We start from the raw sequence: 15,731 nt of genomic DNA on the forward strand, positions 1-15,731 counted from the left end.
TTCGAGATATTTGTAAACTTTTAAATTATAGACAAATTTTCACAAAACAGTCGATTGTAAAAAGGGCAAATACATGTGGATCTTTTTTGTGCATTAGCATAAATTCCGCCGAAAATATTCCAAAGGAAGATTGATTGATTAATTGATGTTTGACGCCACTTTCAACACTATTGTGCTATTTCGTGGCGGTAAGTTTTTATTGGTGGAGGAAGCCGGAGTGCCCGGAGAGAACCACCGACCTTCGGTAGGAAAACTGACAATCCTAGTCAATTAAGATTGGAGTCGAGTGCATCTGCCCCGTGCGGGAATCGAACTCACACTCAATGTTGACTGGCTAGTGATACAGTAGTTGTACTACTTAGACCACTCGGCCACCGAGGCCCCTTCTAAAGGAAGATAATAAATTGATCTTTTTAAAGCATTAATTTGCATCTCTGCCAGGCGACAGTTTTTTGGGAAAAAATACCCAAAATGGGCAATAATTTCATCGAAAAGGCGTGTTTGAGTTGACTATTCTGTCTTGAAAACGTATAAAAGAAAAATATTTGATACATCATCTCGCTTCAGATTCTATTAATTTGTATATATTTAGGCTCTAGGTTGATATAGTAACATAATGTTTTAAGTTGATGAAAAGACATGTGATAAAGTAAAATAGAACTTTTTTTGTCCAAGTTCTATTTTAAAGCGTTAATTTTTATCTCCTAAATGGGCCGAAAATAGAGCTTTTTGCCAAATTTGACAAAATCGTCCGGATTTCAACAAAATTAAGGCATGGGAATCATAGAGCGCACGCTTCGACAAACTTAATATTCAAGTCAGATATGTAAAATGTTCTAATAAACATTATGTGAAAAGATTTTTTTTGTCGACGCATGCGCTCTATATTTCCTGTCAAAAAAATCAAGGGAAATTTACCCGTTTTCATTGAATTTTCTCAGAAAATCAAAATTAGTGCTATTTGTGACGTCATGAATAGAACGCGAGTACGTAAATTTTCAACAAAAAGACATGTTTCCTATCTAGTCATTGTATTAGCTATGATTGATTGTGATATTGGTCAATAAATCCTAATCTGGAATTGTAGCTTAAATTAGGGGCCATTTTAGGGCCTTATCGAACCTACTCCTTTAATACTCATATATTATGTCCCAGAATAAACTGATTATTTCTGAACGTTTACAACGTGATAGTTTGAATTTCAATAGCCTGGAAAAATGTCGGAAAGCAAGTAGAAAATTAACAAAACCACCTTTCTGTCGTAAATATTTATCTTAGGTCGGAAAAACAGTTGTCGGAAAGCAGAAAGATAATTATACAAAACGATATTTCTGTCAAAATATTTGATTTTATTACCTAAGATACTAACAGACCAATAACATATTAAAATATTCATTAAAATTATTTTTAAACTGAGAATAAATTTATCATTAATGAAATATAATTTATGATAAATATTATCTTATTTCCAATGCACAGGTTCCAACAGTAAATACATGTATGAAAATTATATGCAACACCATTATAAAAATTATATGCGTTGCACCAATTATCAGAAATGCGTACACATAATTTCTTAAATTTAAACTGAAGTTAGTGAAAAAAATAATTTACAACGATTTTAAATCCTTGCATCCCACAAATAACGTAATTACTATATATTTTACAATAATCATTTAAATACTACGTTAGTTATCTTATACTGTTTTAGTTTGCTTTATATGTTTCTACTTATATTTTGTATAGCAGTAAATTAGTATATTCATGAAATGGAAAGTTAGACTTGAAGATGAGATTGATCTTAAATCGATAAAATAATGTCTCAGTAAATACTTGACGTTTGTGTTATTATATCAAATTTTTGGAAATGATTCATTAGCAGGAATGTATGTTAATTTGATTTTATTATCATTATTTTTTTTTCAATAGTTCAACCTGATAGCATCTAAATATTTGCAATTTGGTGCGATTTTGAAAATTTTATTCACTGGTTGACCAGCTATCCTACACACGCTTGGTTCATGTACATTTTATTGTACCCTGTTTACACTACACACAATCGGTTTGCGTCAAAACAATTCCGAATTAAACGGCAATGAATCCGGAGTCAAGACACTTGAGGTAGATAGTTTGACATCCAAATTCGACTAACATTAGATTTGAGCCTAGAAAAATACACGAGATCATGCAAATGCGTATTATAACACAGAGTTTCAGTGCATATACTTTCCATTTATTATTTCTTGAACAAGAAAACCACGTGCATGCATTAATATTAATTTTACTCGCGGAAGGTGAATTTTTCGCATTTCTTATCTGAATGCAGGACACGGCAGTAAGAGCTTGACATGCGACTTTGGAGCATTGGTCATCGTTACTTAAGGTATTCTGACCTCTAGCTATTTTTTTCTTTTTCATTTTAAAGTGACTGTCTTATTATAAATTTTGAAAGTTTTCGAAATACTACGGATTTTCTACCATGGTAATAGATTACCTTGATGTATTAGCAAAACCTTTGTTTCATAATTTTGGGTCTACAATGATATTCAACTTCGTACTTATTTTACTTTTTTTATTCGAGCGTCACTGATTTGTCTTTTGTAGACGAAACGCGCGTCTGGCGTACAACAGTTTAATCCCGGTATCTATCTATCTATATCTTTCATCAGTATGATTATGATGTAAAATGAATCATATCAAACTATTCTGATTTATCTATAACAATCTTGAAATTTATACAATTAAAACCGAACACAACAACGCTCAAAAATGAAATGAAATTTTGTTTTTAATCATTATCAAACTTCTATTTATTTGGGATGTGTAAATTCGCAGCCTCTGTTGTAATAACTTTACCGTTGTCAAATTTCAAATTTGAGTATTAAACCAGCTCAAATCGGTCAGTGCTGTTCATTGAAATGTATTTCTACGCAGTCTCTGTTTTAATATCTTAACTTTCGTCACCTGTGAAATTTTAGAAATGTACCAGTTCATATCGCATATTACTATTTTTGTTAGTAGCATATCTATGCAGTCTCTGTTGTAAATACCTAACCTATTTTAGAATTGTACAAGCGTTGTTGTGTTCGGTTTTAATTGTATAAATTTCAAGATCGTTATAGTTAAATCAGAATAGATTGATATGATTCATGGAACGGATTGACAGTAGATATATCGGGTGGTTTGTCTCCTTGAGTGATTTACCTGACAACGTTGCGGACACTTAAGATGTAACGTTTAAAAGGAATTGATACCATGATTGAATTTGTTTAACGGGGGCGTGGCTAACTTATTTGACGGAGCTTAACCTTTAGTTACCTAAATTATATATCACCGCAAGGGAATCTATTAGATTAATATCAAAATAATTTGAGTTGGATTGAATTACATTGAAAACAGTTTTTATTTTTTGTCAATCCTATCTAATGTTCACCTCTTTAATAAAATAGGGTAAACACATATTTGACAGATCAATCTTAATTCTGGTTACTAGTGTTAATAATGAATTTAATAGAAAAGTAGTCGTACTTGACTATTTGATACAAAAAAATAACACAAGAAATGTAACAATAAGTATGATTACCATGTTATAGTGTGTGAAAAGATTGTTTGAGGGAATTCGATCTTTGCTGTATCATGATTCACTTAAACGCACTTCATGACAATACTGCTGAATAAATCAGAAATTAATTTTTTGCAGTATTTTCCAAAAGGATTTTGCTATGTGTCCGTCTATCATATGTTAATAAATAAACACTTGAAGAAAGTAAATTTTCTATATAAAGTCAATAAGTTTGTTGACTTTTAAAGCCCAAACTTTCTATTGCTTCAATACAGTAATGAGATATCGAAAAACAATGCCAATACAGACATGGATGACGTTATTATTGCTTCACCTTTACCTTTTTTACCTGTTCAAATTTGTTCTGCATATGTGTATTCTGTAAGCACGCGAAATTATATTACGTGATAATAGTTAATGTTCATGTTAACAAGGATGGCAGATCCGAAGTTAAAAAATGTTAAAGAAATTATACAAAAAATCTTGTTTGTGGATTAACAATTGTAGTTATGGTTTGTCTTTAGTTTTCTGTCCTAATATTAAACTGAAACATTGTAATAGGTCAAGTGAAATTTTAATTGTTAATTATTTTAATGAATGCGATTAAACCAATATTCTTTAACTAGAAAGTATGGATTTGTTACAGTCAATCTTGAGAGTAATGGGCAACATAAGTGCAGAATAGAGAAAAATGTCCTTAAAATTAAAGAATATAGAAATGAAGATCCCCATCCTGATCCTCATGCTAAATAATTAACAATTTAACTTTGCTGTAAGTTCCTAATCTGAATGCATTTAAAGTATAATTATACTCTGTATATCTGACATTTGTCTGAAAACAGGTTAATTTGCATTGTTTTTAAAACACACATGTGCTTAAATTGACTATCAAACTGTACACTGGACGAGTTCATGATATTTTAATGAATGAAACAAAAGGTATTAAAGGTTTGATGTTGCAATTTTTACTTTTTTACGAAATTTTCGTAAAACAGTGAAATTTACAATAATATAATGAAATAGCGCGATGTTTAAAAATTTGAGAAACTTTACAGATTATGCGTTATCATTCTTTGAAAAATGTTTTATATTGAAGAAAAACATTGAAATATGTTTTACGCACGTCTACGCACGCAAGGTGAAAAGCTTCTGTGTCTTAATAGAAAATAGCATTTTTCAGTCTCATTAAGCATGTTATGCTGTTATCAGTCGACTTTAATCTAAATGAAAGAAGTGAGTCAATGAAGTCAAAATATGACCAATCTGCTTATTTTTGTACATGAAAAGTCACCTCACAAAATCATGTTAGACATTATAGTAAAAAAATATGAACATGTACGACAATCTCTAAAGTTGTGTGTACTATAACTAAATATATAGATTAAAAAATCAAGAGTCAATATATCATGTTAATGAAAGATTTTTCTTTCAAACTTTTTTGATTAAATTCTATGAAAACAATACTGGCATTTTTTCTCCTCGGTCCCAAATAAAGTTAAGGAATTGGCCGACTCCTGGTAGAATGTATCAAACAGTTATGTAAAATGTAACATTAACGGTACCAAGTTTCGTTGCACTAGATGCGCATTGCGACATGTAATGTCTCAGTAATGCTCTTGGCCTAACCATTTGAAAATCCGTTTTTTCATGTCAGTACCGACGTAATGGCTACTGAGCTAGTGATACCCACATTATTGATGCAAACAAAGGTAAACATTTAAAACAAATCTTATCACATGAACATTGTCTATTTGTATCTTTAACTATAGATAAAAGGATAAAACTAGTCAAAACTCTTCATCTAAAGATGTCAATTACTAGTTCAAATCATTCATTAATTATGTATAATCTGTAGGTTTTGTTTTCTGATAATGTTTACTGTTTATGTTCATCTATTATGTTTTTACTCCTTTTGGAGTTTATGCAATCCATTCAATTATTGTTTGTTAATTTGTAACTTCCCTAATCGATTTATAAGATTATCTTTGTTCAACTATTGTTGCCGAAGTTGTAAAATAGTAAGCAAAATCGATAATTTGGTCAAATCGTCATTTTAGGTCAACAACTCCAATCAAGAGCCAATAGTTGGTGTCAATTATATAACCAGTTCTTTAGATATTCTATATCTGATCCGATCAGTTTTTCTATTACACTTTCGTCTATCTCACATAGATTTCAATAAACAAAAAAGTAAAATTAGTCAAATTTTGTCAATATCTATTATAAGGAGTGGTACTATGATTTTGATAAAAATGAGGAGACGGACTGGTAGTATTTAGTGTTTAGATTATTTTATCTTTGGCAGGTTTTCTATGTTAATGTCTATATGATATCAGAAAATTACTATAACTTTTATCCATTGTTCTATTTGTTAACCATGACGGCCATGGAGAACTGACTTTTTCGAAATAAACTTTCTTAAAATCATAACTTAAACTTATCAGTGCATGCAAGTCAACAATGATGATAACAAAATATTAGGACATAAGAGGAGAGGATCTTGCATATCATGCATATTGATTAAGAATAATAGAGTACACTACACGAAATATGAGAAATACGCCAAACATCTTAGCAGGCATATCATTTCAACATATTTGTACATAATGAAAACATAGTTATCTTTAGACATTGTAAATATATTTATCCATTTAAGTGATTCTTGAATCATATAATGTAACCTAATGTTGGTTGCAGTAAATCAAATATCCCTTTTTTTTTCTTTTCTTTAGTGGAACTTAACATTTTTGAATTTCTTTCGATATTCTTATTTCGATACATGAAACAGTAAGTAGATTAAATGTTTCGATTACTCAGTTCAAAGTATGTTGCATAAAAAGCATTGATGAAAAATAAATACAATAAATTATTATTATGTTATTGATGTTTAAGCACCTAACTATAAAGTTAGTACTTAACTTTCATATTTTGTAGCAAGTAAAGTTGTATCTTAGAACATACTTGGATCGAATATTTCCTTTTTATCATTTTTGAGGTTCTCACATAATAGTACTGAGTTTATCATTTTTGAAAGAAAACAACCAAGTCGTGCAGGGGTTAAATCATTTCTCTTACGATTTGCAAAGAACAGATTTATGTTTCAAACGATTTTGAAAAAAAACCCTCAAGGGTTACCTAAAACATTGATGCAAACAGAGGTTTACATTTCTGAAAAGGTTCAATCTAATTGATATTGTTTATCTTTAAAATCATTCAAGATATTAGATTAAAAGCAAAAATGTGTCAAAAGTAGTTATCTAAGGCTAATAACTCCTATTCAATGTAACCGGAAAGTTCCAATCATTTATTTATCTGTAGATTTGCTCTTCTAATAATCTTTGCTGTTGATAGTTTCCGTTTATTTTTTTTGGTTTTACTCCTTTTGCAATTCATGCATTTCCCAAAGATTGTGTTTGTTACTTTGATTTGTATTTTCTTAATTGATTAATTACATTTACAGATAATAAGCATGAACGAAAATTTTACAAAATTGTCATTTAAGGTCAATAACACTATTAGCTAATCAGTTTTGCAATTAAATTTTTGTCTATTTAAGAAAGTTTCAACAGACAAAAAAAAAACTACTTGTATTTTTACTCAATGTTCTTTTTTTTTTAGCCATAACGGCCATAGAGAACTAACGTTTTCGAATTAACTTTCTTAACATCCTAACATTCAATTATCATTAAATTAAAGTCTGCCAGCATATAATAACCCAATTTTGGGACCTAATGACGTCTCCCGAGTTCACTTTGAATTTCAAAGTACTCTGCATGGAATATGAGAAATTCGCAGAAGATCTTAGCAAGCGTATCATTTCAACATAATTGTTAATAATCACTAGTTACCATAATTTAGATTGATCGGCCAAAAAGGAATTAACCCTATATTTTAAAAAAGATTAATGAATATTTAAATAAGATTGACAAAAATTAAAACCGTTTTTCAATGTATTTTAATCCATTTCAAATAATTTTAATACCAGTCAAATAGATTCCTTTGCGGTCATTTAAGTTATTTTAAGATATGGTTATGCTATGTCAAACTAATTAGCCACGCCCCCTTTAAACGAAATCAAACTGGTATTAAGTCCTTTTAAACTTAAAGTGTCCGCCATTTTGTAAGGTAAATCACGCAAGCAGAAAAGCAACCCCTTTTATCTATCGTCAATCTGTCCCGAACGTTATCGATTTTAGTCAGATGATACATGAAATATTCACAATTAAAAGGAATTAACGACGAATACATAGATGACATATGTAAATTATAGTTATTGATGCCAGATTTTTAAAATCAGTAAAAAACAAAATTTAAAGATATAAAATATCATTCTAATTTGTCCACATGCAGTAGCTCTAGATACGTAAAATGGTTAAAAAGTGATATGAAAAGTAAAATCCCAAAAATACTGAACTCCGAGGAAAATTCAAAAAGGAAAGTCCCCAATCAAATGGAAAATTCAAAAGCTCAAACACATCAAACGAATGGATAACAACTGTCATATTCCTGACTTGGTACAGGCATTTTCTTATGTAGAAAATGGTCGATTGAACCTGGTTTTAAAGCTAGCTAAACCTCTCACTTGTATGACAGTCGCATCAAATTCCATTATATTGACAACTAGCGTCATCTAAGTAATTTTGGTCTCTAACCATTATTGCTAAAAATAAAACGAGAAAGTGAATCAGAAGGTCATAATTGCACGTCTTGGGATTGTGAAAGATAGTAAAAAATCAAGTAGAAATGAACGAATTAAAACAAATTTGTCAATATGTTACTCTTTCTGATGGTAAAATTATAATCTAAATTTCTGTTCTTGCTTAGATTGTAATTTCTTTGTGCGTCACATGTATGTATTCGCGTATATTTACTTGTTCTCTTTGTCTGTTTTTCTTATTTTGTATTCGTTATTTGATTATCAATAGAGGGACAACTGTAAAAGGAACAGAAAGTGTTCATTGTTTATATCATTCCAATCGATGCATCTTATCTTTAAGGTTTACAAAAATACTTTAACAAATACTGACAATTCAAACAACATAGAAATAAGGAGATGTGGTATGATTGCCAATGAGACAACTAACTATCCACCTAATAGGCAACCGTACGGCCTATTGTTGTTATTGGTATTGATAAAAAAAAATATTAGATAAAAACATTGATTTTGAAAATGTTGAAATCGTTGAATTCATTCCGCAAACAGTTAAGTCCTGTTGAAAGTTATTAATTCATTAACAAATTAATTTACTTTGAAATCTCCGTTAAAGTTGTAATATGTGTCACTGGTGCAAAAAGTACATTCACATCGGAATTTACAAAAAATTGGCGTGGTATAATACGATTGTGTATTGGGAACATCGTGCAAACAAGGTATCTCGCTGTATTCAGCAAATACCTCCAATCCCCGAGACCTAATATAACAGTATACACGGGGCTTATAAATATAACAGTATACATTGGGCTTATTTAGCTTCAACAATAGAAAATGTGCCAAGCTCTAAATTGCCCGCCTCTAAAAAAGTTGTAAATGCATTAAACATTCTAGTCCGTCATACAATTTAGACAACATAAAAATAAGGAGCTGTGGTATGATTGTCAATGATACAGCTATCCATTAACGACTAAAGGGCAAGGATGGAAACAGCTACATGTCATCGTTACATAAGATGTATGCATTCTATTTGATCCGTAGTATGTGTGTATGATAAAATCTACTTAAATTTGTGAAAAATGAAATTGTTTGTCGTTTCAATTTTTTCCTGAAATGTTACCAAATAACCCTTTTTTTACGTATAATATGGATACCGTGAATCGATATTTTAATAGAAATCCATTATTTTTTTTTCAACATGCTTGTATATGTACAACACAACATTACTCTGGCTTACAGATGAGACAAACATTTTTGAAAACGTCCAGCGACTGTTATGAAATACTTTTGAAAATCATTGCGGAAAAGAATGACGGTTAATTTGCGGGAAGGAAATACTTATTTTGTGGAAACGTGAACGAAGGAACGTACCACAAGTAATCAACTGCGAGTGTTTGTCAATAACTCCAATTAACAAAATTGTCACAACTGAAGATCAATGTCGAATAGATTGAAAAGTTTGTGATCATGATAACACCGAGATTTTACTATAAATATTCGAAATTGTCAATCATACCACCTCTTTTTATTTGTATATTTATCATGTAAAAATAAGAAAATAAAAACAAAATGTAAAATACTGTGTGAATAACGCGATTTTAATAACGATATTAAAGTCGCGTACATATATACGAATACAATATATGAATAAAAGGAGAATTAAAAGATACGTCACGGAGACAGCTACTCAACAACACAAATAACCCAAAAGTCGCCAACAATAGACTGTGTACAAACTATGTCAAACTGAAAATGGTTTCGATGGTATTACAGTTGTAAACTTTTACCAGGACTTATTTTTTTCAAATAATAATAATAAAAAACAACATTATCATTAAATATATGACATACGACATATCCTGTTTGTGTTTTTTTTTTTTTTTTTGTATTCTATGTGTTCACAGAGTTTAAGCACAAATACGCCGACTGTGTGTGAAGTGAACAAAGTGGACTGCCGTGATTTGTAATAAAAATTGTTCTAGGTCATTCGTATGATCTGTCGTATCTTACAAATAAAAGAAGCAAAAGAGTGTAAAGTACAAAGTTCATTTTCTTGACCGTACGAATACTTTATTAAACCAATCATCGACTAAGAACGGCATGTAACATATAATGATCATTAATACATTAATAGACATAGAGACCTTCTTAAATTCAAACTGACATATTTTCCGTCCATTCATCATTCATCGTCCATTCTGTGTGCGTGTTCCGTTAATTCATCGTCCATTCACCGTACGTGCGCTCATCATTCATCATTCAGTGTGTTTTCCATTCAACGTGCGCTCAACGTTCGTTCATTCTTAATCGTGTAAAGTGCGCTAAAGTTCATTCATTCTTAATTGTATAATGTGCTCTCAACGTTCATTCATTCTTAATCGTGTAAAGTGCGCTCAGCGTTCATTCATTCTTAGTCGTGTAAAGTGTGCTTAATGTTCATTCTTTTTTAATCGTGTAAAATGCGCTCAACGTTCAATAATTCTTAATCGTGTAAAGTGCGCTCAATGTTTATTCATTCTTAATCGTGTAAAGTGTAAAGTGCGCTTATTATGTGTTCATCATTTATCGTGTAATGTGCACTAAACATGTGTTAATTATAAATCGGTTGATATTCATTCGGTCTTTAAATCATTTTGTAACTTTTAAGATTACTTAACAGTCTTGTATAACCACTACGTACTGATTAGAAAACATTTTTGAAATTGCGAGATATTCTGAGAGTACTAATTTTATCATCTACTAGATGTATATAAAAATAGGATAACTATTATGTGTTCTGTTTCTTAACTTTAACGTTATTTTGTTGCATTATATTTGAAACTGCAAATATCAAATTTCCTGTTCTCTATTTTGTGTTATCAACTTTACTTAAGTCTATAATTGAAAGGGAACCTATTGCGGATAAAGAAGTTGGATGTCAAACTTTAATTAACAGGCTGAGGCGATTTTAACACGGATATGTATTTTCTCTTCAACAATATTTTCATCTTCTGTTATTTATTTTCATTTAGACTAAGCTAAATACGTTTGTGAAAATTAAAAATAAATAAACATCAGATGTATTTGAAGGCGCTTTGTAAAAAACAAATATAAGATCAGGCAAATATATCAAGAATACTTTAAGAACGAGTTTAATATAGGAACCTACATTGTATTTGTTTTTATTTGAAGTTGTGTTTAAGGGTTAAAAATACAGTTATTTTTTTTCTGATAAAATAATTAAATTTAGGTTATTATCATTATAGTTCTTTATTTCATTTAAAATAAACATTTAACACTTTCTCGGATTAATTTGCACTTTTCATCATGTTCATGATTGCAAATCCGCACATCGTTTTTAAGGTATGTCTAAGGCAGAGACATATATACACATATATGTCTCTGGTCTGAGGGATTATTTCCAAAATAATAATTTACTTAAGAACTTTGTTAACCACATAGGATTTTTTGTTCAATAGGGGTAATTTTTGTACAGTTACTGAGAACAGTTTCATCCTTTACGAATCCATAGGAGAGATTTGACTCCAATAGGATATATTTTGTCTCATATGACAAAACGTTTGGTTTTTTTTTTTTCAATAGATTTTGTTCCTTTTTATCGGATACTAGTATAATAGTTATTATGATGAATAAAAATAATGCATTGAAGTTTCGTGTGCATCTATCAAGATAAAAATCCTGTTCAGCAATTTGGTTTAGTAATACGCACACTTTCAGTGTGTATCTCAAAACTCTTCCTGAAAATGCAAGTCATATTATGAATAAGATTGTATATTGTTTGCTTTTGCTGTGTATTATTTAAAAATTCAAAACGATAATAGTAAAACTATATGTTATGCAAATAAATCACCAATGACATGGAGAAAACATTTGCCTGTTCGTGTTACATTTCAAACTTTGGTTTTTAAAACATTCCAATTCATTTTCATCTGAGCGTTTATTGTGGGGATTAATACAGAATACAGAATTCATCAATCATATATAGTACGTTACGTTTGACTTTCAAATTGGTTCTACAAAATAAAAGGTGAACTGTTAGCTCTTGTATGTATCCTTCCCTAACGATCGTTTTGGTCTCATAGCTCAAAAAGGTATTTTTTTGTTTTTCCTAAACATTTGAAATTTCTTTCTTCTTGATTTCGTAATGAGGATAAATTCAGAAATGTGGAGTGAATTCGGAACGCTTTACATTGGTTAAATATTGTAATGTATGTTTCCGAAATTTACACAAGTCTTGGTTAAATAATGTAATGTATGTTTCCGAAATATTCACAAGTCTTAATTCGGTTTTGACGCCAGGGGACGCTGTCGTTTAAGGTAAAAGTTAAAAATCTGCACATGTACGTCCTTGTTCATATTTATTTCATATTGAATGTCCTCCTCCTAATAATGGATCTAATAGTTGCCACTGATATTAAACACCCAACTATAAATTCATCCGTCTCATCCTGAGTTTTGCTATAATGATTTAATCAAACAACTTCATGAAAAATTTGCATATTTACACTGCAGAGAGGCCGAAATAATTGTACACATAACCCACTCTATCACATCCCTACGTCACATATACCTAGCATTTCACATGTAATTGAATTATTTTCGTAAATCTATTTCCATTTCAATTCGTTCTTTTCTCCATTTAGGAAGAATTTTTTTACCACGGGCTATATCTTCGGACATATAGTTATAACTGTAGTCAAGGATTTGTATACAAATCCATGCTATAATACAATACAACCCATTATCAGAAATACTGTATAAATAAGTGTTCGCAATTCTTGAAATCAAGTTAAAAGAAGTATATATATAGCTTTTACTTAAGAACTCAGAAAGTTAATACAGGCGCGAGTTAGAACGATACCTCTTAATTCTAAAGGTCTGATAACTTTTGTTTGTGTTGGGTTGCTATTTTTATTGATGTATAACATGTATAACCCCCTTTATTCGTTCTATCGATAGCTCTACTTAGGGGTAGATTTCATGTAGCAGCGTCATACACAGTACAGGAAGAAATAATTTTAATGCACCAACCATTCATTTTGTGTAGAAAAAGCATATTTTTTTTCAGAATTTTTTTTTTGTAAACTATGATAAAAAAAATTTTTTTTCTCAAACAGTTTAGAATAAGGAATTTTGTAGACATTAGTGTTGTTTATATTGTTTTAAAACTAATTTGCAAAAGACACAAACAGTTCCTTTATTTCTCTTTTTAAACAAATCAAGGACGTAACTAACATACGTCCTTGAACAAATCGATTGTTTTTCAATGGTTGGTGCCTGACAGCATTTATAAATTCTGTCAATATTCTTTGCAAAAAGAAAGCTACAACAGAGAAAACAGTTTCTTAGAGATACATTGAGACTCCATTTTCGAATTTTCTTTTGAAAAGTGGTTTAATGCAAAAATGGTTACTCCTGAACACTGTATTTTTACCCATCAAGCATTTGGGATTGATAACAAATATATGGTAGTCTCTTTTACTTTTTCACAACTTATTAGACTAAAGGCCTTAATTAACATGTCTTATTGACTGCAAAGACAATTGCGCATTGCTGACGAATCTTAAATACTGATCACTAGATTTTCTTTTTTTTTTTATTATCGGATTACTGTCTTTTTTGTTGTTGAGGGATGGCTAAGTACCCTGCCACGTCTGGTCTGTGTTTTGTTTGATGTTTTTCTGCTTTGTATCGATCTGATGAGTTAGGCCTTTTTCAACTGATTTTTTTTTAGTTTGTTCTTATGTTTTGCTGTTATATCACTGTCCCAGGTTAGGGGAGGGTTGAGTGCTCACAAACATGTTTAACCCCGCAACAATCTTTATGTGTCTGTCTCTGTAGTTCAGTAGTTGTCGTTGGTTCATGTCGGTCATATATGTTTTTCGTAAATTGTTTTGTTATAAATTAGGCCGTTAGTTTTCGCAATTGAATTGTTTCATATTTTTCATATCGGGGCCTTTTATAACAGACTATACGGTATGGATTTTTCTCATTGTTTTATGCCGTACGGTTGTCTATAATTGCTTACATCCACTTCATTTTAACTTTGGTAGATAGTTGTCTCGTTGCCAACCATACCACATCTCTTTATTTTTGTATTACTGTCAGATTGACGCATACCTTCCATTTAATGGTTATTATTTTTTGTTTAGGGGCGCATCCAGTTGCACCATTTTATTAAAAAGATATAAACGCGAAACCTAAAAATAGCAGTTACTACAAATAAACTGTTGTTTATACGAAATACGAAACCTCTCCTCTTAATTCGCACTTGGGGTAATTCTTCTTCACTTTTGGCATAATATTGCCTTGAATCTTAACTGTATAATAAATGTGAAAAAGCCACAATTTGTTTAACACATTTTTCTTTTTCAAAAACCTAAATGCGAGGTAAAATCAATCTCCTGATATAGCTCCAAGACAGCATATTTTAAAGATTTTGTGAAAATACGATGGTTTTGTGCATTGTTTGGACATATACCCACAAATAAATCTAAAACACACATATGCATTCTTGTTGTTAGATTGATATATCTTTAACACCCCAGTCCAGAGATACAGTGTATATTCTACTAAATTTATCATATCGATAATTTTGCATTCGTACTTATTACGTAATAAGATCTGTGTCCAGAATAAAACGTATGATTTGTTAATTTTCTCCTTTTTCTCTGATCTTTCATTTGCGTTATTAAAGCAATAGAAAGTTTGGGCTTCAAAAGTCTACATAATTATTGACTTTATACAGAAAATTTGCCCTTTTAGAACATTTATTGTTTCACATATAATACATGGATACTTAGAATTGTATATTTTAAATATACAATTCCTTGATGTATACAAAGTAAAATCATTACTTAAACACTGTGTATCATCGCCACCGGAAATTGGGTACCAACAAAGCGGATAGAAAGGAGAAAAAAAGAAACAAGGTAAGAAATCCTTTAATTTAAACCATTTCTACCGTTTCGATGAGGTTTCCGTTTATGAAACGATTTTCGGATAGATAGTGCTTTAATTTTTCATGCCAACAAGAGGCAAACAATGACAAGATTTTGTGTTATACTTCAAAACTGTGCACTTGGTACAAGAAAAATTTCGAGGTCGATCGCCCTCCGACATCCCGCTAGCCTGATATTCAACTGTTTGTTATTCTTTTTCCTGTCAATTTTTTAGATTGTGATAGTGTGACTTCATGATTACTGAAATTCGCTATCAAAAGGATGTTTTCTAAAGAATATGGGCCAAAGCAGTTATTGTTTACAGTACGGCGAACTGCAGGGCGTTGTAAGACGAATTGTATAACAACTTGTTTTCTGTACGGGGTCTTGAAATGTAAAGATAATATAAATAACTATATAGATAATAACAAGGGTGATATGGTGTACATATCAACACGCTACTAGCTCACAAATACGCGAAATGAACTACATAGCAAAAAATATCATAAAATACAGCATTCAGATGTCATCATTACGTACCCTTATTGGATGTTGTGATTTGAAAGAAAAAATGGTT

The 15,731-nt window shown here is 30.6% G+C and overlaps 2 protein-coding genes across 3 annotated transcripts in view; one reads left to right on the forward strand and one right to left on the reverse strand.

Annotated features, from left to right (window-relative positions):
* Window positions 1-15,731, reverse strand: part of LOC127712220 (beta-glucuronidase-like) — a 988,629-nt gene that overhangs the window by 495,253 nt on the left and 477,645 nt on the right. The gene's annotated exons all lie outside the window — the stretch shown is intronic.
* The window catches only part of LOC127712224 (ornithine decarboxylase-like), a 787,891-nt gene that overhangs the window by 267,005 nt on the left and 505,155 nt on the right, over window positions 1-15,731 (forward strand). The gene's annotated exons all lie outside the window — the stretch shown is intronic.

This window comes from Mytilus californianus, unplaced genomic scaffold, assembly GCF_021869535.1.
Source record: "Mytilus californianus isolate M0D057914Y unplaced genomic scaffold, xbMytCali1.0.p SCAF_8, whole genome shotgun sequence".
NCBI classification, from domain to species: Eukaryota; Metazoa; Mollusca; class Bivalvia; order Mytilida; family Mytilidae; genus Mytilus; species Mytilus californianus.